Raw genomic sequence first — 20,957 nt, 5'->3', positions numbered from 1 at the left:
CAGTCGTGTCCGACTCTGTGTGACCCCATAGACGGTAGCCTACCAGGCTCCCCTGTCCCTAGGATTCTCCAGGCAAGAACACTGGAGTGGGTTGCCATTTCCTTCTTCAATGCATGAAAGTGAAAAGTGAAAGTGAAGTCGCCTAGTCGTGTCCGACTCTTAGCGACCCCATGGACTGCAGCCTACCAGGCTCCTCCATCCATGGGATTTTCCAGGCAAGAGTACTGGAGTGGGACGCCATTGCCTGAAATTCTAGGAAATAGTATTCTAAGCTTCTTCCTGGTAACAAATAGGAAATGTAGGCAGGGATGATGGTGATTGATGATGATGGCAGTAAAGGCAAAGACAGTAATGATGATGATGATGATGATGATGATAATGGTGATGACTGTGGTATGAATCAATGACAGAAAATATAGGAGAGATAAAAACCAAAGAATTTTCTATCATATCTCTGATGGCATAAATTACTAAGTGGACTTTCTTCTTAACCTTCCAATCTAATACTTTCATATTTACCACCAGACACTGAAGGTCAAGTGATCTTATTAGTAGATGGCAATGTTTCTGTAATGAAACTTGCTACCAGATATCAATGGCCTTATCTGTTCCCTTTGCTTCCTCTCAAGTGGAATTGGCCGAAGGTAGAATGGTTATCAGAGATAAGGAACTTGAGGTCTAACAATCTATCTGCCATGGGAAGCTAAGAAAGGAGAGCCTCAGGCAAAAGAAAAAAAAAAAAAGTGATGGTTTTCCAAGTCTTAATCACTTGGCTTCCAGTTTGCTACCTGCACAGAAATGACTCTACTTCAGTTTCCCAACCCCAGTTACTCCATCAAATACCTTAGATTTTTATTGTTATTTTTGTTTATTTCCTTCCTTGAGCTTTCACAATCTGTAATCATTTTATTCACCTATATGCTTGTTTATTCTTCATTTCTTCCCTTACATATTATAGTATTTAATCCCTGCAAGGAGTATAACCTTTTCTAAATTGTTCTAATCCAAATCTCCAGTGATTTGACCACCTGACACATAGAATATACCTGGTAAATTTATTATTTGTTGCATAAAGAAAGACTTAATGAAGCAGGGGTCACCATGGACAAAGTGAATTAGCTTACAGCCTAGTATGAAGTGGTATATTTGCAAGAAAATGTACCAAACCATTTCCTAAATACCTTGCATTGTTGTTCAGTTGCTTTGTCTGACTCTGCGACCCCATGGACTGCAGCATGCCAGGCTTCCCTGACCTTCACCATCTCCCAGAGTTTGCTCAAACTCATGTCCATTGAGTCAGTGATGCCATCCAACCATCTCATCCTCTGTCGTCCCCTTCTCCTCCTGCCCTCAATCTTTCCCAACATTACGATCTTTTCAAATGAGTCAGCTCTTCGCATCAGGTGGCCAAAGTATTGGAGTTTCAGCTTTAACATTGGTCCTTCCAATGAACACTCAGGACTGATCTCCTTTAGGATGGACTGGTTGGATCTCCTGGCAGTCCAAGGGACTCTCAAGAGTCTTCTCCAGCATCACAGTTCAAAAGCATCAATTCTTTGGCACTTAGCTTTCTTTATAGTCCAACTTTCTCATCCGTACATGACTACTGGAAAAACCATAGCCTTGACTAGACAGACCTTTGTTGACAAAGTAATGTCTCTGCTTTCTAATATGCTGTCTAAGTTGGTCATAACTTTCCTTCTAAGGAGTAAGAATCTTTTAATTTCATGGCTGCAGTCACCATCTGAAGTGATTTTGGAGCCCCCCAAAAATAAAGTCAGCCACTGTTTCCACTGTTTCCCCATCTATCTGCCATGAAGTGATGGGACTGGATGCCATGATCTTAGTTTTCTGAATGTTGAGTTTTAAGCCAACTTTTTCACTCTCCTCTTTTAGTTTCATCAAGATGCTCTTTAGATCTTCTTCACTTTCTGCCATAAGGGTGGTGTCATCTGCATATCTGAGGTTATTGATATTTCTCCCGGCAATCTTGATTCCAACTTGTGTTTCATCCAGCCCAGGGTTTCTCATGATGTACTCAGCATATAAGTTAAACAAGTAGGGTGACATACTCCTTTCCCTATTTGGAACCAGTCTGTTGTTCCATGTCCACTTCTAACTGTTGCTTCCTGACCTGCATATAGGTTTCTCAAGAGGCAGGACAGGTGGTCTGGTATTCCAATCTCTTGAAGAATTTTCCACAGTTTATTGTGATTCACACAGTCAAAGGCTTTGGCATAGTCAATAAAGCAGAAATAGATGTTTTTCTGGAACTCTCTTGCTTTTTCTTGTGAACAGATGTTGGCAATTTGATCTTTGGTTCCTCTGCCATTTCTAAATCCAGCTAGAACATCTGGAAGTTCACAGTTCACGTATTGCTGAAGCCTGGCTTGGAGAATTTGAGCATTACTTTGCTAGCATGTGAGATGAGTGCAATTGTGCGGTAGTTGGAGCATTCTTTGGTTTTTCCTTTCTTTGGGATTGGAATGAAAATTGACCTTTTCCAGTCCTGTGGCCACTGCTGAGTTTTCCAAATTTGCTGGCGTATTTAGTGCAGCACTTTCACAGCATCATCTTTTAGGATTTGAAATAGCTCAACTGGAATTCCATCACCTCCACTAGCTTTGTTCGTAGTAATGCTTCCTAAGGCCCACTTATCTTCACATTCCAGGATGTCTGGCTCTAGGTGAGTGATCACACCACAGTGATTATCTGGGTCATGAAGATCTTTTTTTGTACAGTTCTTCTGTGTATTCTTGCCACCTCTTCTTAATATCTTCTGCTTCTTTTAAGTCCATGCCATTTCTGTCCTTTATTGAACCCATCTTTGCATGAAATGTTCCCTTGGTATCTCTAATTTTCTTGAAGAGATCTCTTGTCTTTCCCATTCTATTGTTTTCCCCTATTTCTTTGCACTGATCACTGAGGAAGGCTTTCTTATCTCTCCTTGCTATTCTTTGGAACTCTGCATTGAAATGGGTACATCTTTCCTTTTCTCTGCTTTTCACTTCTCTTCTTTTCACAGGTATTTGTAAGGCCTCCTCAAACAGCCATTTTGCCTTTTTGCATTTTTTTTTCTTGGGGATGGTCTTGATCCCTGTCTCCTGTACAATGTCATGAACCTCCATCCATAGTTCATCAGGCACTCTGTCTATCAGATCTAGTCCCTTAAATCTATTTCTCACTTCCACTGTATAATCATAAGGGATTTGATTTAGGTCATACCTGAATGGTCTAGTGGTTTTCCCTACTTTCTTCAATTTAAGTCTGAATTTGGCAATAAGGAGTTCATGATCTGAGCCACGGTCAGCTCCCAGTCTTGTTTTTACTGACTGTATAGAGCTTCTCCATCTTTGGCTGCAAATAATATAATCAGTCTGATTTCGGTGTTGACCATCTGGTGATGTCCATGTGTAGAGTCTTCTCTTGCATTGTTGGAAGAGGGTGTTTGCTATGACCAGTGCATTCTCTTGGCAAAACTCTTTTAGCCTTTGCACTGCTTCATTCTGTACTCCAAGGCCAAATTTGCCTGTTACTCCAGGTGTTTCTTGACTTCCTACTTTTGCATTCCAGTCCCCTATAATGAAAAGTACATCTTTTTGGGGGGTGTTAGTTCTAGAAGGTCTTGTAGGTCTTTGTAGAACCATTCAACTTCAGCTTCTTCAGCGTTACTGGTTGGAGTATAGACTTGGATTACTGTGATATTGAATGGTTTGCCTTGGAAACGAATAGAGATCATTCTGTCATTTTTGAGATTGCATCCAAGTACTGCATTTCAGACTCTTTTGTTGACTGTGAGGGCAACTCCATTTCTTCTAAGGGATTCTTGCCTACAGTAGTAGATATAATGATCATTTGAGTTAAATTCACCCATTTCAGTCCCTTTTAGTTCGCTGATTCCTAAAATGTCGGTGTTCACTCTTGCCATCTCCTGTTTGACCACTTCCAATTTGCCTTGATTCATGGACCTGACTTTTCAGGTTCTTATGCAATATTGGTCTTTACAGCATCGGACTTTGTTTCTGTCACCAGTCACATCCACAACTGGGTGTTGTTTTCACTTTGGCTCCATCTCTTCATTCTTTCTGGAGTTATTTCTTCACTGATCTCCAGTAGCATATTGGGCATCTACCGACCTGGAAAGTTCATCTTTCAGTGTCCTATCTTTTTGCCTTTTCATACTGTTCATGGGATTCTCAAGGCAAGAATACTGAAGTGGTTGCCATTCCCTTCTCCAGTGGACCACATTTTGTCAGAACTCTCCACCAAGTCCCATCCATCTTGGGTAGCCCTACACGGCATGACTCATTGTTTCATGGAGTTAGACAAGGCTGTGGTCCATGTGATTAGATTGGTTAGTTTTCTGTGATTGTGGTTTCAGTCTGTCTGCCCTCTGATGCCCTCTCTCAGCACCTACCGTCTTACTGGGGTTTCTCTTACCTTGGATGTGGGGTATCTCTTCACGGCTGCTCCAGCACAGTGCAGCCACTGCTCCTTACTTGGACGTAGGGTATCTCCTCTGGGCTGCTCCCCACTCCAGGGCCATGCAGCTGCTGCTCGCTACATAGGAGTTTTCTAATATTGTAGTGCTACTGTGTAAGTATTATTGATCCCATACATAGATAACAAAACAGAGGCTAAGGAGATTGAGTAAACCAAGGTTACTAAAATTATTCAGGATGTAAGTTCTTATGTTTCCATAGCATGTAGTTTCACCACAATTCCAGGCTGCTTCACTCCTCTGAAGGGGCTAGAGACAGGGGTTACAGTAGGAACGTGGCACTTGTCCACTAGTCCATTTGAAAATCTGAGGCTTTGCCTAAGGGTTGATATCCACACCTGTGTCCCATTACTGAAACAATGTTAAGTTGGCTGTACCATCCAACCAAGTCTATCCAGTCATCAGAAGTTTATCCTCATCTACAAGATTTAGATGTTTTGTTGAAGCCACCAGGGTCACGCTTACTAAGATATGGATTCACTGCAAATTTGGTCTTCCAGTTAGTCAGAGATAGTTAAATGCCGCTTCTGAAGAACAGTGATTATCTAGATAACTGAGTTTTACATGGGTGTATTGCAGCTTCAGCATCTTGGTTTCATAAACCTTTGAAGATTATTTTCCTACCTATGTTCCCAACCATTTCTGTTACTTTTCCATGAAAAGTAAACTTAGACAGAGGTCATACATAGAGAGGTGTCCAGAGATTAAGACAAAGGGAGTCAAATAAATAATCTCTAAGATACCAGTCTCTAGCAAAGGGGGAAAAATAGCACAAGAAAGAAACAATTTAAGTGGCAAAGATAACTTTGACTCCCAGGACAAAGATCTTGTTTATCGCAGTAGTGGCTGTCTTTTTTTTTTTAGTAGGACTGTGTTTTTTTCTGTTGAACATTAGAAATGTGGAGTTTCTCACAGGTAAGATGTGATCTGCTGAACCGATTACCTAAGGTTTTACTTTATTATCAAAGAGGCTCTGTTCCTTTGAGTTACTCTTGATGTTGAAATTGAAAATCCCCTTTACACAGGGTCAGATGTGAAAAGGTTCTGGTACCACCTGCTAGAGCAACTTTTAAATGTTGACTTCTCATTTTGAAGGAGCTAACCTGTAGCTGTTAAGTCTGAGATAGCCACTGTCTTCAGAAACCTACCGGCATTCAACACAGTAAGAAAGTGCTTAGAATCTGTCCTGTTTGGCACACAGGTTATAAAAGGGAAGCATGGAGTTCAACTCGTCTTTTTTTTCCCCCAACTTAACTGAGTGTAATTGACAAGTAAAATTGTAAAATATTTAAAGTGTATATATTGTGATGATTTGATATATGTATATATCTTCCTTTTTATTTTAGTAGTAGCATTTGTTCTACTTTTTTAGCGAATTTTAATTTTAATGGTACTTGATGTTCAGTCACTGACTCATGTCCAACTCTTTGCAACCCCATATTACACAATATTCATGGTATAATACAATGTTATCAACTAGCCACCATGTTTTACATTGGATCCTCAGAACTTACTCACCTTATAACTGAAAGTGTATACCTTTTGACCCACCCCCCCACCCCGCCCCCGTTTCTCCTGTCCTCCATCACCATCCCAGCCCCTGGTAACCGCTTTTCTACTCTCTGTTTCTGTGAACTTGACCTCCTCCCCCTCCCACCCCAGATTCCAAATATAAGTGCTACCATATGGTGTATTTGTCTTCATCTTTCTGGCTTATTTCTCTTACCACAATGCCCTCAAGATCCATCCATTGTCTATAGAGAGTAGAAAAGCAAGCCATTGTCTGCTTAAAAATAGAGACCAGGAACCAGAGAATTTAATTTCAGGTTTAACCGTCTTAAAGTTCACACCTATTCCCAATTGACTACATACTTGAAAGTGTGGAGTAAGAATGAATATGTTCACATGATTAAGGAAACCCAATAAACATCATTTTTCTGAATTGGCTTAGGATGTTGTCAGTTGTTAGGTACTTGCTTCTGATTCAACAGTTCCAACTACAATATATGATATGACCTGGGCTAGCAGCAGCAGCAGCAGGGCCTCACTAAATTAACCCAGAGTGGATCATTTCCAAATATCTGTCCTTTAAAATTTGTAGGAAATTTTTGCCAAGATCAAAATTATTTTATATTGAAGTATAGTTGATTTGGGCTTTCTTGGTGGCTCAGTGGTAGAGAATCCACCTGCCAGAAGATGTGGGTTCAATCCCTGAGCTGGAAAGATCCTCTGGAGAAGGAAATGGGAACCCACTGCAGTGTTCTTGCCTGGAGAATTCCATGGACAGAGGATCCTGGCTAGCCACATTCCATGGGGTTCACATTCATGGGGTGAACACAACTTAGTAACTAAACTGCAACAACAATAGTTAATTTACAATGTTGCTTTAATTTCTACTATATAGGAAAATTAATTCTAAAATTTTATATGAATGAGATAAACACAATATACTATTTTTAAGTTTATTTGTTTAATTGAAGGATTATTGCTTTACAGAATTGTGTTGGTTTCTGCCAAACATCAACATGAATCAGCCATAGTATACATGTGTCCCACTTGAACCTCCCTCCCTCCTTCCTCCCCATCCCACCCCTCTAGGCTGTTACAGAGCCCCGTTTGGGTTCCCTGAGTCATGCAGTGCAAGTGACAGAGAGACGTGGGTTTGATCCTGGGTCAGGAAGATACCCTGGAGGAGTGCATGGCAACATTCCAATATCGTTGCCTGGAGAATCCCATGGGCAGGACTGCAGAGTCAGACATGACTGAAGCTACTTAGCATGCACCCACATGTACTTCCTTAACACAATATGGTCTTTTATGTCTTATTTTTAGCTTCATTTGTTTGTGAGATCATCCATATTTTTTTGTATAATAATGTGTTGAGTCTCATTGCTTTGTAATATTATTCCAGAAAATGAACATGCCATGTTTTGTGACTTAGTCTACTTTTGATGGGCACTGAAGTAGCTTCCAGTATGGGACTGTTACAAATATTACATGTATAGATATACATATATGTTAGTGTTTCTATTGAATATATACCTGAGAGTGAAATTTCTGGTTAAAAGAATATGCATTGTTGTCAGCTTTAAAAGATACTGACAGACAGTCTTCTGAAGAGTTTCCAGTTTATACTCCTACCAGCAGTGAATGAGAGTTTGAATTGTTCTACATATTTGACAATACGTGGTGTTTACAAGTTTGGTGACAGGAGGGGTTAATCATACTGATGATGTATAATAATATACCATCGTCGCTTTAATTTGAGTTTTAGAACTGGAGATTTCAAATGAGGTGCACAGACCATCAGTGATATAAAAGCAATTCCACTAAGGGCTTGGGGATCATTCGTCTATCATGAGAGATTTGGATCTTGTGTTTTATTCACTAGAAAAGGGAGGAAGTTTTTCAATCATAAAATGGAATTTTAAAGCTAGAAGGAGCCTCGGAGATTAGGACTGAAGTTGATCCTTAGAGGTGTGATAGACACTCTCCCTGTGATTCTTGGATTCTCACCGGTGACAGCAGGAGCATTTGCTGTCTCATTAGGTACTCCCAACTTGGCTGCTTTCTTTGTTTAACAAATCAGAACACGGTGTGCCAAGTTGACAGTAGAGTTGAGGAGAATTCTCGGCAATGCTTATTATTATTATGTGCTCAGGATACCTGTGCATATTTATTTGGACTGCTCATGTTCCTCAACAACAACAACAAAAAGTCAGCAGGCCCTTCCTAAGTGAGAGGTCTGAAAAACTTCCAGCAAACTGTTCGAGAAAAAACATCCAGCAACTTCTAGGACATGAAGGGGAAGTAAGAGCAAAGACAAGTAAAAATTATTTTCAGTAAGGCTTAGAACCTGCAAAACATGGAACACTTTCTCAATGAATATTTATTCACCTCCCATAAAATGCTAAAAGTTTAAATAATCATCCTTCCCTCAAATTCTGGAATCTTTTCTGTGCATGGTAGTTGATAAGCTATGAGAAATGATGAATAAAAGAAAGTTTGTGTAGATTGAACCTACCAATTTTAAGACATTGTGACAAGTGATCCTCAACGTCTGTTCCACGTTGGGACAGCTGGATGCCACGTTGAAGCATCCAACAGGTTTTTTTCCCCCATTAATATAAGAACAAGCTGAACTGAAACTTGTAAGTATACAGATGTTGAAAATACTGTTTACATGGGTGGGTAAATTGAAAAATGTATACAAGTGCCATGTATCCAAACACCAAGCTCTGTACTTCTATTTTATCAGAGAGATTCCAGAGAGAAAAGTAACTTTATGGACTATTTAGATATATATTGAAAAGCAGAAACATTAGTTTGCCAACAAAGGTTCGTCTAGTCAAGGCTATGGTTTTTCCAGTGGTCATGTATGGATGTGAGAGTTGGACTGTGAAGAAAGCTGAGAGCCGAAGAATTGATGCCTTTGAACTGTGATGCTGGAGAAGACTCTTGAGAGTCCCTTGGACTGCAAGGAGATCCAACCAGTCCATTCTGAAGGAGATCAGCCCTGGGATTTCTTTGGAAGGAATGATGCTAAAGCTGAAATTCCAGTACTTTGGCCACCTCATGCGAAGAGTTGATTCATTGAAAAAGACTCTGATGCTGGGAGGGATTGGGGGCAAGAGGAGAAGGGGACGACAGAGGATGAAATGGCTGGATGGCATCACTGACTCGATGGACGTGAGTCTGAGTGAATTCCGGGAGTTGGTGATGGACAGGGAGGCCTGGCGTGCTGCGATTCATGGGGTTGCGAAGAGTCGGATACGACTGAGCAACTGAACTGAATTGAACTGAACTCATATATGGGCTTCCCTGGTGGCTCATATGGTAAAGTGTCTGCCTGCAACGCGGGAGACTTGGGTTCAATCCCTGGGTCAGGAAGATCCCCTGGAGAAGGAAATGGGAACCCACTCTAATACTCTTGCCTGGAAAATTCCATGGATGGAGGAGCCTGGTGGGCTACAGTCCATGGGGTCACAAAGAGTCAGACATGACTGAGCTACATCACTTTAACACATATATAGTCATCACATTTATATTATTATCTAGGTATATGTATGTTTATAAATATATATAAGAATATACAGTGCTCTAAGGTATATGCATGTATATGTATGCAAGGTATATGTATGTATATAAATACATATGAGAATATATAGTGCTCTAAGGATATATAATGTATAAATATATATATATATATAAGAATATATAGTGCTCTACCCTACAAACAGTAGCTCCACACACACATACAAACTCACGTGCTATGAGTGTATTTGTGTGAATATATGTATTCCTGTGCCCTGCATAAATGCTAACTCTAAGCACTATGTTGTTCAGTCACGCAGTCATGTCCAACTCTGTGACCCCATGGACTGCAGCATGCCAGGCTTCCCTGTCCTTCACTATCTCCTGGAGTTTGCTCAGACTCATGGCCATTGAGTCGATGATGCCATCCAACCATATCATCCTCTGTCATCCCCTTCTCCTGCCTTCAATCTTTCCCAACATCAGAATATTTCCCAGTGAGTCAGCTCTTTGCATCAGGTGGCCAAAGTACTGGAGCTTCTGTTTCAGTATCTGTCCTTCTAATGAATATTGAGGATTGATTTCCTTTAGGATTGACTGGTTTGATCTCCTTGAGGTTCAAGAGACTCTCAAGAGTCTTCTCCAGCACCACAGTTCAAAAGCATCAATTCTTCAGCACTCAGCCTTCTTTATGGTCCAAGTCTCATATCTATACATGACTGCTGGAAAAGCCATAGCTCTGACTCTAAAGACCTTTGTCGGCAAAGTGATGTCTCTGCTTTTTCATAAGCTGTCTAGGTTTGTCATAGCTATGTTATAGCTTGTTTTTTTCCTCACTGTCTAGATCTTATAGCTCTTTGAATGTCCTAAATAAGAATTCTTCAAGGGTTTCAGGAATCATTATCAGTACATCTCTCTTATTTTTGAAATGACAGCATAGATTCCATTGCAGGCATCTATCATAAATCAGATGAATGCTCTTTTCTTGATGGATCTTTTGGGGTTTTTTTCCTATTAAAACAGTGCTAGTTGATATATTTATAAAACATGAAACTTTATTTTCAGGATAGATTCTGGAAAACATGCATGCTTAATCAGCGATCCCTCTGATAGATAAATTTTGGACTTATTTCCAGGTGTTCTTTATATGTTTATCTCTGCAAGTGGACATGACATCAATTCCACTCAAATCATAGGAACACAGAGGAGTGAAAGCATTCTTATGATCAAAAGAAGGAGTAATGAATGCTTCATAGGCACAAAAAGAAATCTGCATATGTATACATATATGTATACACACCTTTACTTAGAGAGGAGTCCACAAATTATTTCCCTCATTTTCAACTGTAAAATTAGCTAGTGTAGTTTCAGACAAGTCTTATACTTCCCTGGGCTTGGATTAGCTCATTTACAAAATAAGAAACTTGGCCTAAATCAATGGATCTCAAAGAGTTATCCACATACCAGTAATATCATCATGACTTGGAAACTTGTTAGAAATGTACATTCTTAGGGTCTGTTCAGGACCACCTGAGCCAGAAACTTATGGTGGCAGGGTCCAAGACCTGTGTTTCATCAAAGTCCTGAAGGTCATTCTGAAGGATCCTGAAGTTTGAGAACCATTGGCCTAATGACCTGGAATAACCCTTCTAGCTCTTAGGATCTATGAACTTAAATCTTCAAGACTTTATGTGTCTCTTTCCTTCCTTTTAAATTGTAAACTTTTTGAGAGCAAGAAGTGGGCCCATAATCTAATTAATTGTCAGTACTTTTTGCTTCATGTAGCAAGTAATGAGGGTGTAAGTATTATAAAAATCCTTCATAAGCTTGGCTACCTTAAAAACAATTATGTTTTTTTTGAATATGCATGATTTATTTCCAGTATGTCTTTACTGTATCTGATACATAATCCCAGATCCTGTGATGACACCCATGAGCTATTCATTCATGTTGTGACCATTATTTGAATTCTGACTTTATCAGGTGCTATCAGAGAAATCTACTGAGGAATTACTATGCCAACAGACATGAACAGTGGGTGTTGTAATCAATTTTTACAAAGAATATTACCACAGGCAAGTTATGTCTTGCTCAAATAGTTAAAAATAATATGGAGTCTCAACCCCAGAGTTACTTGGTTGGGACCTAAAAGAGTTTTAGAAGCATCACCTACCTCTTTTGTCATTAAAAACAACACAGTTTTTGGAGGCAGATTTTCATTCAGATCTAGAGTTTACCCTGATTCACTGCATAACTTTGGTCAGCTTGCTTAACATTGCTAAAACTCTTTCCTTATCATCTCTAAAATTAGAATATTGCTTACCTCAAGTGGCATTGAGAGACTTTAATTTTTTAATTTATATAAAACAAATACAAATGTTTAACACTTAGGCAAGTATCAGTGAACAGTAGCTGTAGCTTTTTTTTACTGGTTGAAGCTTTTGATCAATAATTTATAACCTTGTTTCTGGATGAGTGATATAGAAAGAAAATTTCTAGACATCAGGTTCCTTCATCTCTTTTCCTGTAGTCATGGTCTAGCCCCTTTCATTCCTCTTCATCTCATTCTGTAATATAGTATGGCCTTCTAGCTACAGTCTTCCCAAATTTACCCTACCAGTTACTACCAAAGTAACCCTCCTAAAATACAATCTTTGTATGATTATTCCTTACTCAGGAGAAGAATGGTTAAAGTCCACATTTACATATATTTTTCAGCATGTATTGGGCTCTTCCTCTATAGTGGTCTCTGTGTTTGTATGCTGAGGATACAAAGAGCAAAGTCCTGTTTCAAAAAGCTCGAAGCCCCGGCAGAAAAGAAGCAAGGTAACCATTTACTCCCATGTGGTGTGAGCAGTGCTGATGTAGAGGAAAGCCCAGGGTTACAGGAGACCAGATTGTAGAATTCAACTGAAGCAGCAGTAAAGGGATCTGTGGAGACACCCAAAAGAAAGTGATGGTGTGTCCATTAGGACTTCAAGGACAAGGTAGCAAACATCCATGATTTTAGCCACATAGCTCTCATTTCCTGCTTCTCCTAATTTTCCCCAGGAAGATCATACTCTTCCCCTTCTGCTTTATGGTCTGCAGACCTCACTCAGCAGGCTGACAATTGACCTAGCTTTGAGCCAATTAAAATACCACATCCTCTGTCCAGTGTGAGCAAAAGGTTCAGGCATGGGCCTATGGTTTAATTAGAACCAATTCAGAACAGTCTCTCTGGGACTTCCGGAACCTTATAGCTTTGGGAGCTCTTAGAAGCTGTTTTGCACCACAAGAGGAAAACTGCCTGTGATTAGAGCCAACACAGAGGAAGAAGAACATGGTGATGGAGAGAATGAAAGCAACTCCTGCTGACATAGCTTAAACCTCTGGACCAGGCAGTCCCACACTCGTTTATGGAACCAATGAATTCCACTTTTTTCTTAAACCAGCCAGAGTCATTTCTGCTGTCTCTTGCAACTAACATAGGACTTCACCAGATGTAGGGAAGAGAAACGTTTCCAGCTAAGGAAATGAATAGAAAGGTCTGACCCTGGGAGAAGTCAGTGCCTACAGGCCTCTGCATGTGGTCTGGCTCAGCTGGAGCCTAGGATGGAAGAGAGGAAATGGCTTGGGAAGACACCAGTGCGACAGACAAGGCCCAGCTCATAAAGGATCCTGCATAACTTCTATCTGTCTGTCTATATATCAACAAAGGTTTTCTGTAAAGGGCCAGATAGTGAATATTTTTAACTTTGGCCAAGAGTCCGTATATGGTCTCTCTTAAAAATCATCAGCTCCACCTTTGCAGCAAGGAAGTAGTCATTAAAGAATATGTAAACAGGGACTTCCTGGTGGTCCAGTAGTTAAAAATCTGCCTTGCAATGCAGGGGATGCGGCTTCAGTCCTTGGTCAGGGAACTAAGATCCCATATGCTGCAGGGCAGCTATGCCTGAGCACCATAACTGCGTAGCCCATGCACTCAAAGGAAAGATCCTATGTGCCATACCTAAGACTCAACATAGCCAAACAAACTTAAAAAAAAGATGTAAACAGATGAGCATGGCTGGAGGAAGGGGCCAATGTAAGGTATGGGGAGGGGAGGGAAAGTTGGCCTGTGGGCCATAGTTTGCCAATACCTGATCTATATAATATTTCATGGGGGACAAAGCACATTTACAAATGTTCTGTAAGTATGTGAAAAACATTTAAGAGGAGAATGTCTTTTATACACTTAAAAGAGGCAAAAAGCCAGTGTGACTGGAGCCTAGAGTTTATGAAGACACATAAGAGGAAATCAACAGCCAGATCACTTAGGGCTTTATAGATTGTTATATAATAAAGCTCAGACTTTGGGCTATGGGAAGCTAAAAGAGGATTTTTAAGGAACATGATCTATTTGATTATAGTGCTAGCCAATACAAATATATAATTTTTAATTTTCTGCTAACTGTTGCAAAAAGAAACATGTGAAATTAACTTCACTGATATAGCTTCTTTAATCCAAATGCATTCCAAATATTGTAATTTCAACATATAATCAGTATAAAATTATTAATGAGATTTTTCCTTTTTTTTTTTTTTTTTTTATCTTTTGTGCAACATCTCTGAAATCCAATGTACTTTTACACTTAAAGCTCATCGCAGTGGGAACTGACGGTATTTCTATGGCTTGATAGCCACTTAGTTAGTGGCTACCATGTTGGGAGTTTCAGGGAGATCTCTGACTGTCATGCAGGGAATGGATTCTTGAGAACCAGAGTGGAAGTGAGGGGAACAAGTTAAGAGGCTGCTGAACTGGTCTAGATGAAAGGTGATGGTCCAAGGTAATAGTAGCAGCAAGATAAATTTGAGATATGTTGAGATAAGGTCTGATGAACTAGTTTTGGGGAGTGAGGTGAAGAGAGGATTGAAAGATGATTTCTAGGGATTGGTATAAACAACTCAGTTGTTGGTTCCATTTTGTGGGTGAGCAAAGCCTAGGAGTGAAACACCAGGTAGGAGCAGAATGAGGAATCTGAATTTAGATACATTAAGTTTGGGATGCCTATTAGGCAGCCAGGAAAGCAGTTAAACAGAGTGGTTCTGTCCCAAGGATCCATCATTAATCTTATGGGCAGAGGTAGTTTTTCATATTTCAAAATCTTTGAAAAAGCAAGTTTTAATCTACATACACTTGGCCCACATTCTCCTCTTCTCCCCCTCCTGTTTCTAAAGAGATTGATTTCACTTTGCCTGAGATGCTACAGTATTTTCAATTTAAATAGAAACCTCAAATAAATTGGATTTAAAACCTTCTCAGGGAAAAAGGAAACAATTTGTTTGCTAGAGTTTAATTTCAAGGCAAGAATCATAACCAGGGCTGTTTTAACCCATCTCTTGATTGCCTTCCATGGCAACACGTGCCCTTGCAAAGGTGGAGGGATTATTGAAATTTCAAGGAGGAGGATGCAGCTGTAGCTACACACTTGAGGAAGCCACGAAAGGGCTCATTGGTTACAGTCCCCAGCCTCTAGGGCTTCTAATCCACCCAGAACAAATAAGTGTCTTTTCTCTTCTTAGCGATTTCCACAGCTACAGGCTACAAAATCTCTCTTGATAGTCGACTCCACTACCTTATCACATGCAAGCCAGCTGGGGGAGAAGGGTAAATGCTGTCAACTCACCAGCTGCTTTAACCAGATGTTTACCTGATTCCAGCCAGTTGTTTCCAAAATACCCGCTTGTTTAAATGAAGCCGCACTCTTCCCAGGCACACTACGTAGGTAATAGTGGCTAAATAAATCTGAACATTTTTTTTCTACTTTGCCAAAGGCTTCCTTAGAAAGTTAGGAAAAGTCCTTCAATCCTGTTTTTCCTTCTGAGACACAGGAGAAGTGGGTTCATTCCTTGGGTCGGGAAGATCCCCTGGAAGAAGGCATGGCAACCCACTCCAGTATTCTTGCCTGAGAATCCCATGGACAGAGGAGGCTGGCAGGCTATACAGTCTATAGGTTCACAAAAGTTGGGCACAACTGAAGTGACTTAGCATGCACACACTGGCAAATGCAGGGTTTAGATACTAAAACTGATGTATCTGATGATAATGTTGATACAATATTGAAACCCAGTCCTTCACTATCATATTTATTAGGGAACATCTATGATATTTTCATTCTTCTCTAACACTCCAGAAAAGAAAAAAAAAAAAATGTTTCCATTCTTCTCTGACACTCCAAAGGCAAATTAGAATTATTGTAAAAATCTTTGTGCCTACTGGATAGAGAATTCAATATCAAGACAATTAGATTTGAATGCCCAGTTATTCATTTATTAGCTGATTCAGGGCCCCTCATTGGCCACTTGCCTGAGGGCAGTTCATCACTGATTAGCACCTTGAACTCTAATCTTCAGGAATCTTTGAATACTGAACTGAGCATTTTGCTACAGTAAGAAGCTACTGCAAGGATTTAAGAGGAGAGCTCAGAATTGCTGACTCCACTCTAGACACTGCTTTGAAAAGTTTCACGTATACTTCATTTAAATTTGGTAGCAAGGAAAATTTTATTCGTTGCTAAATTCTTATTGAAACAGACTTGAGCTGCTTTCTAAACAACTCATTTAGGCTAAAGTGAAAATTGCTAAACAAAAAAAGCAGCCCATATTTACAAGATTGTTTTTACTTAATTTTGTCTGCGTCAGAGCAGCCAGCTGAAGAACTGGGAAGATCACGGGATTCTGTTTTGGTTTGCATGCATCGTGTTTTTTGGAACTTTGGATTTGAAAACTATCAGGCAAGGTATGAAGTCTCCAGTTCCTTAGCATTCTGGCCATTACTTGCAGTCTGAAACTGAACCACATTCAGAAGTTCAGGCCATCTGCCTGGCCCCTGGGAGGTTTTCCATTGCAGGCCCTGAGTCACACCATGCCTCCATGCCTAAGCACAGCCTGGACTTGGAAATCCCACAGACATGGGTTCAGATCTTCCCTTTGTCATATACTAGTTCACTTGTTGTTGCTGCTGCTCTTTAGTTGCTCAGTCATTGCTGTTCAGTTGCTCAGTTGTGTTCCACTCTTTGCAACCCCATGGACTGCAGCATGCCAGGCTTCCCTGTCCTTCCCTATCTCCCAGAGTTTGCTCAGACTCACGTCCATTGAGTTAATGGTTGCCATCCAACCATCTCCTCCTCTATTGCCTCTTTCTCCTCCTACCTTCAATCTTTCCCAGCATCAGGGTGTTTTTCATTGGTTTCTACCCATGTTATTAATCTTTCTAAGCCTCAGTGGTTTCTGCAGAACCTTAATCTTTCTAAGTCTTAGTTTTCTCATCTATCAAAAGAGGATCTTTACTCAGTTTTTCAGAGAGCACTTGCAAGGTCGTTGTTCTAAGAGAGTGCATTGTATTTATGCAGGCTTCCTTGGTTGCTCAGTTGGTAAAGAATCCACCAGCAATGCAGGAGACTGCCTGCCATGCAGAAGACCCGGGTTCAGTCTCTGGTTTGGGAAGACCCCTGGAGGAGGAAATGGCAACTCACTCTAGTATTCTTGCCTGGAAAATTTCATGGACAGAGGAGCTCGGTGGGCTACAGTCCATGGGGTCGCAAAGAGTTGGACAAGACTGAGCGACTAACACTATTGTACTTATTCAGCAAGTGGCACAAAGCATAGCGCCGTTTAACAATGATGATCTCTCAAGTCTGTGGAATGGACTCATGTTTAAGGCTGTCAACACAGCAGTAATCCTTATAAATGGTTAACATTTAATTACCCAGATATCATGACATCTGGGCATTTGGCAACTGAAGTAAGATAGATAACTGAGTTACCTACTTCTTATCTGGCTTCTTGGCATTTTATCATCATAACTAGTGCTTTCCAAGGCTTCTCAGAGGCATTTTGGCTTCACCCTGTGTCATCGGTATGCTCATTTCTGAAACCATTTAGACTTATGAGTTTATTGTGAAGCTTTATTTCCAGTAAGTTTTGACAATCAGCCAAGGACAAAATGAATTAAAATACCAAAAATTACAACCCTTTGGGACCCAATTAACCCAAGCAAGGTTATTTTTAAACTTATGAAAAGATAGAAATGTTATGACGGGTCGGAGAGTGTTTGAAAACTCCAGAATTTAATTGCAAATAAAAAAGAATGTCAGTTGCCCAGGAATGTGACCTAAATCCAAAATATTCTAATGTCAGCAAAGGTTTTGGGAAATTTGATAGTACTCTCTGCCAAAGTTCAGGTGGTTCTAATTACAGTCACAAACCATGGAGAGCTTTTCTTAAGAACATACTGTGAATTTCCTTCATTATTTATTTGACAAAACCATGTTCTTGGTTTTAATTTTTCACAGCCAGTTAATTATGCTTCATTATATGCTTCACAAATTATGGCATATTTGTGAAGGGGGAAGTGTGTGTTTATTTCTATAAACATTGAAACGTCTGTTAATGTCAACTCTACCAAAAGGTGATGTGATAAGTTATAAATCAGTTTTATTGGAACATGTAGTCTTTCAGATGTTTCTGCTTGTTCTTTTCATTGGCGTGTGCTGGAGAATTTCCACAGAAAGAAGCACCTATGATGTGGATATGATGTCCACAGGCCTGCAGGAATTAGCACAGATTTCCTCCTTATAAGCATTGATAATCAGCGACCAGTAAAGATGGATATAGACTAGATAGATGGATGTATTTTCAGTACAAACCAGTGTTGTGTGTGGATTCAGTACTTGAGATTCTTAAAGACCAAAACTTTGTAGCTCTGAGTTCATGTAGCTCTGTCTGAGTAGGCTCTACTTGAGAACCTTCCTTAAATTCCCTGAGCCTTACTTTTCTTATCTGTTTAATGGCAATAAAATATCTCTATCACAGGGTTTTGTAAAGATTAGCTGAGGTGATGGATATGATTAGCGTAATACCAGCAGCATGGGAAGTGCTCGATACTCGGTATTTATTGTTGTCTCACTGTTCTTTCAGGTGGTGGTAGAGAGGCTGCTGGTCATTGATTGCCTTTCTGTGCCTCATTTTCCTCATCTCTAAAACAAGACCACATAACTTCTAGGGTCCCTGTGAAGGTTGAATACATGGCTCTGTCACCATTGGCATCATCAACAGAACTAACTTCTATTATGAACTTAGGGATTTGAGAGACTCGGAGCAAAATTCTTTACTTTTATAATCCCATTTAATCCTCACAACTTTCATAGTATTATCCCCATTCGGAAGATAAGAAAACTGAGACTAAGAAAGATAAGAACACTGAGAGTCACTTCACAAGTCACATAGCTAGTCATAGAAAGATTGAGATTTTATGTCTTACATATATTAACTTCACAGGCTTTGCTTTTCATCATTCTATCATAATACTAGCATTTACAGACTTAGACTGCTTTGTACCTAGGAAAGTAAAGGTAATGAATGAGATAAATTGAGGTGGGAGCGGTTGTGCCAACTGGAGAGGAGCCTGCCTCATGTGAAGGGTAGCCAGTCCATTATCATGAGGAAGGAAAGAGAGTCCAGTGTTATCATGTCTCTGATCTTTCAAGAAAAGCCCAGGACTCAGATTTTTATATGAAATCTCCTGGCTATTAAATGCTTACAACTAATTCATATTTTATTTTATTTTTTTTTCTTCTTTTTATTAAAATCCTCCTCCCTCCTCCCTCCCCATACCATCCCTCTGGGTCGTCCCAGTGCACCAGTCCCAAGCATCCAGCATTGTGCATTGAACCTGGACTGGCATCTCGTTTCATACATGACATTTCACATGTTTCAATGCCATTCTCCCAAATCTTGCCACCCTCTCCCTCTCCCACAGAGTCCATAAGCCTGTTCTATACATCAGTGTCTCTTTTGCTGTCTCGTATACAGGGTTATCGTTACCATCTTTCTAAATTCCATATATATGCGTTAGTATACTGTATTGGTGTTTGTCCTTCTGGCTTACTTCACTCTATATAATAGGCTCCAGTTTCATCCACCTCATTAGAACTAATTCAAATGTATTCTTTTTAATGGCTGAGTAATACTCCATTGTGTATATGTACCACAGCTTGCTTATCCATTCATCTGCTGATGGACATCTAGGTTGCTTCCATGTCCTGGCTATTATAAACAGTGCTGCGATGAACATTGGGGTACACGTGTCTCTTTCCCTTCTGGTTTCCTCAGTGTGTATGCCCAGCAGTGGGATTGCTGGATCATAAGGCAGTTCTATTTCCAGTTTTTTAAGGAATCTCCACACTGTTCTCCATAGTGGCTGTACTAGTTTGCATTCCCACCAACAGTGTTAGAGGGTTCCCTTTTCTCCACACCCTCTCCAGCATTTATTATTTGTAGACTTTTGGATCGCAGCCATTCTGACTGGTGTGAAATGGTATCTCATAGTGGTTTTGATTTGCATTTCTCTGATAATGAGTGATGTTGAGCATCTTTTCATGTGTTTGTTAGCCATCTGTATGTCTTCTTTGGAGAAATGTCTATTTAGATCTTTGGCCCATTTTTTGATTGGGTCATTTATTTTTCTGGAGTTGAGCTGAAGGAGTTGCTTGTATATTTTTGAGATTAGTTGTTTGTCGGTTGCTTCATTTGCTATTATTTTCTCCCATTCTGAAGGCTGTCTTTTCACCTTGCTAATAGTTTCCTTTGATGTGCAGAAGCTTTTAAGTTTAATTAGGTCCCATTTGTTTATTTTTGCTTTTATTTCCAATATTCTGGGAGGTGGGTCATAGAGGATCCTGCTGTGATGTATGTCAGAGAGTGTTTTGCCTATGTTCTCCTCTAGGAGTTTTATAGTTTCTGGTCTTACATTGAGATCTTTAATCCATTTTGAGTTTATTTTTTGTATATGGTGTTAGAAAGTGTTCTAGTTTCATTCTTTTACAAGTGGTTGACCAGATTTCCCAGCACCACTTGTTAAAGAGATTGTCTTTAATCCATTGTATATTCTTGCCTCCTTTGTCAAAGATAAGGTGTCCATATGTGCGTGGATTTATCTCTGGGCTTTCTATTTTGTTCCATTGATCTATATTTCTGTCTTTGTGCCAGTACCATACTGTCTTGATAACTGTGGCTTTGTAGTAGAGCCTGAAGTCAGGTAGGTTGATTCCTCCAGTTCCATTTTTCTTTTTCAAGATCGCTTTGGCTATTCGGGGTTTTTTGTATTTCCATACAAATTGTGAAATTATTTGTTCTAGCTCTGTGAAGAATACCATTGGTAGCTTGATAGGGATTGCATTGAATCTATAAATTGCTTTGGGTAGTATACTCATTTTCACTATATTGATTCTTCCAATCCATGAACATGGTATATTTCTCCATCTATTAGTGTCCTCTTTGATTTCTTTCACCAGTGTTTTATAGTTTTCTATATATAGGTCTTTAGTTTTTCTTTAGGTAGATATATTCCTAAGTATTTTATTCTTTTCGTTGCAATGGTGAATGGAATTGTTTCCTTAAT

At 39.8% G+C, this 20,957-nt stretch overlaps 1 protein-coding gene across 1 annotated transcript in view; it reads left to right on the top strand.

Moving 5' to 3' along the window:
• TAFA1 (TAFA chemokine like family member 1) overlaps positions 1–20,957 on the top strand; it is a 503,839-nt gene that overhangs the window by 431,469 nt on the left and 51,413 nt on the right. The gene's annotated exons all lie outside the window — the stretch shown is intronic.

Source organism: Bos mutus, chromosome 22, assembly GCF_027580195.1.
Source record: "Bos mutus isolate GX-2022 chromosome 22, NWIPB_WYAK_1.1, whole genome shotgun sequence".
NCBI lineage: Eukaryota > Metazoa > Chordata > Mammalia > Artiodactyla > Bovidae > Bos > Bos mutus.
Note: the sequence above shows the minus strand (reverse complement) of the source record. Positions and strands in the feature narration are given on the sequence as shown.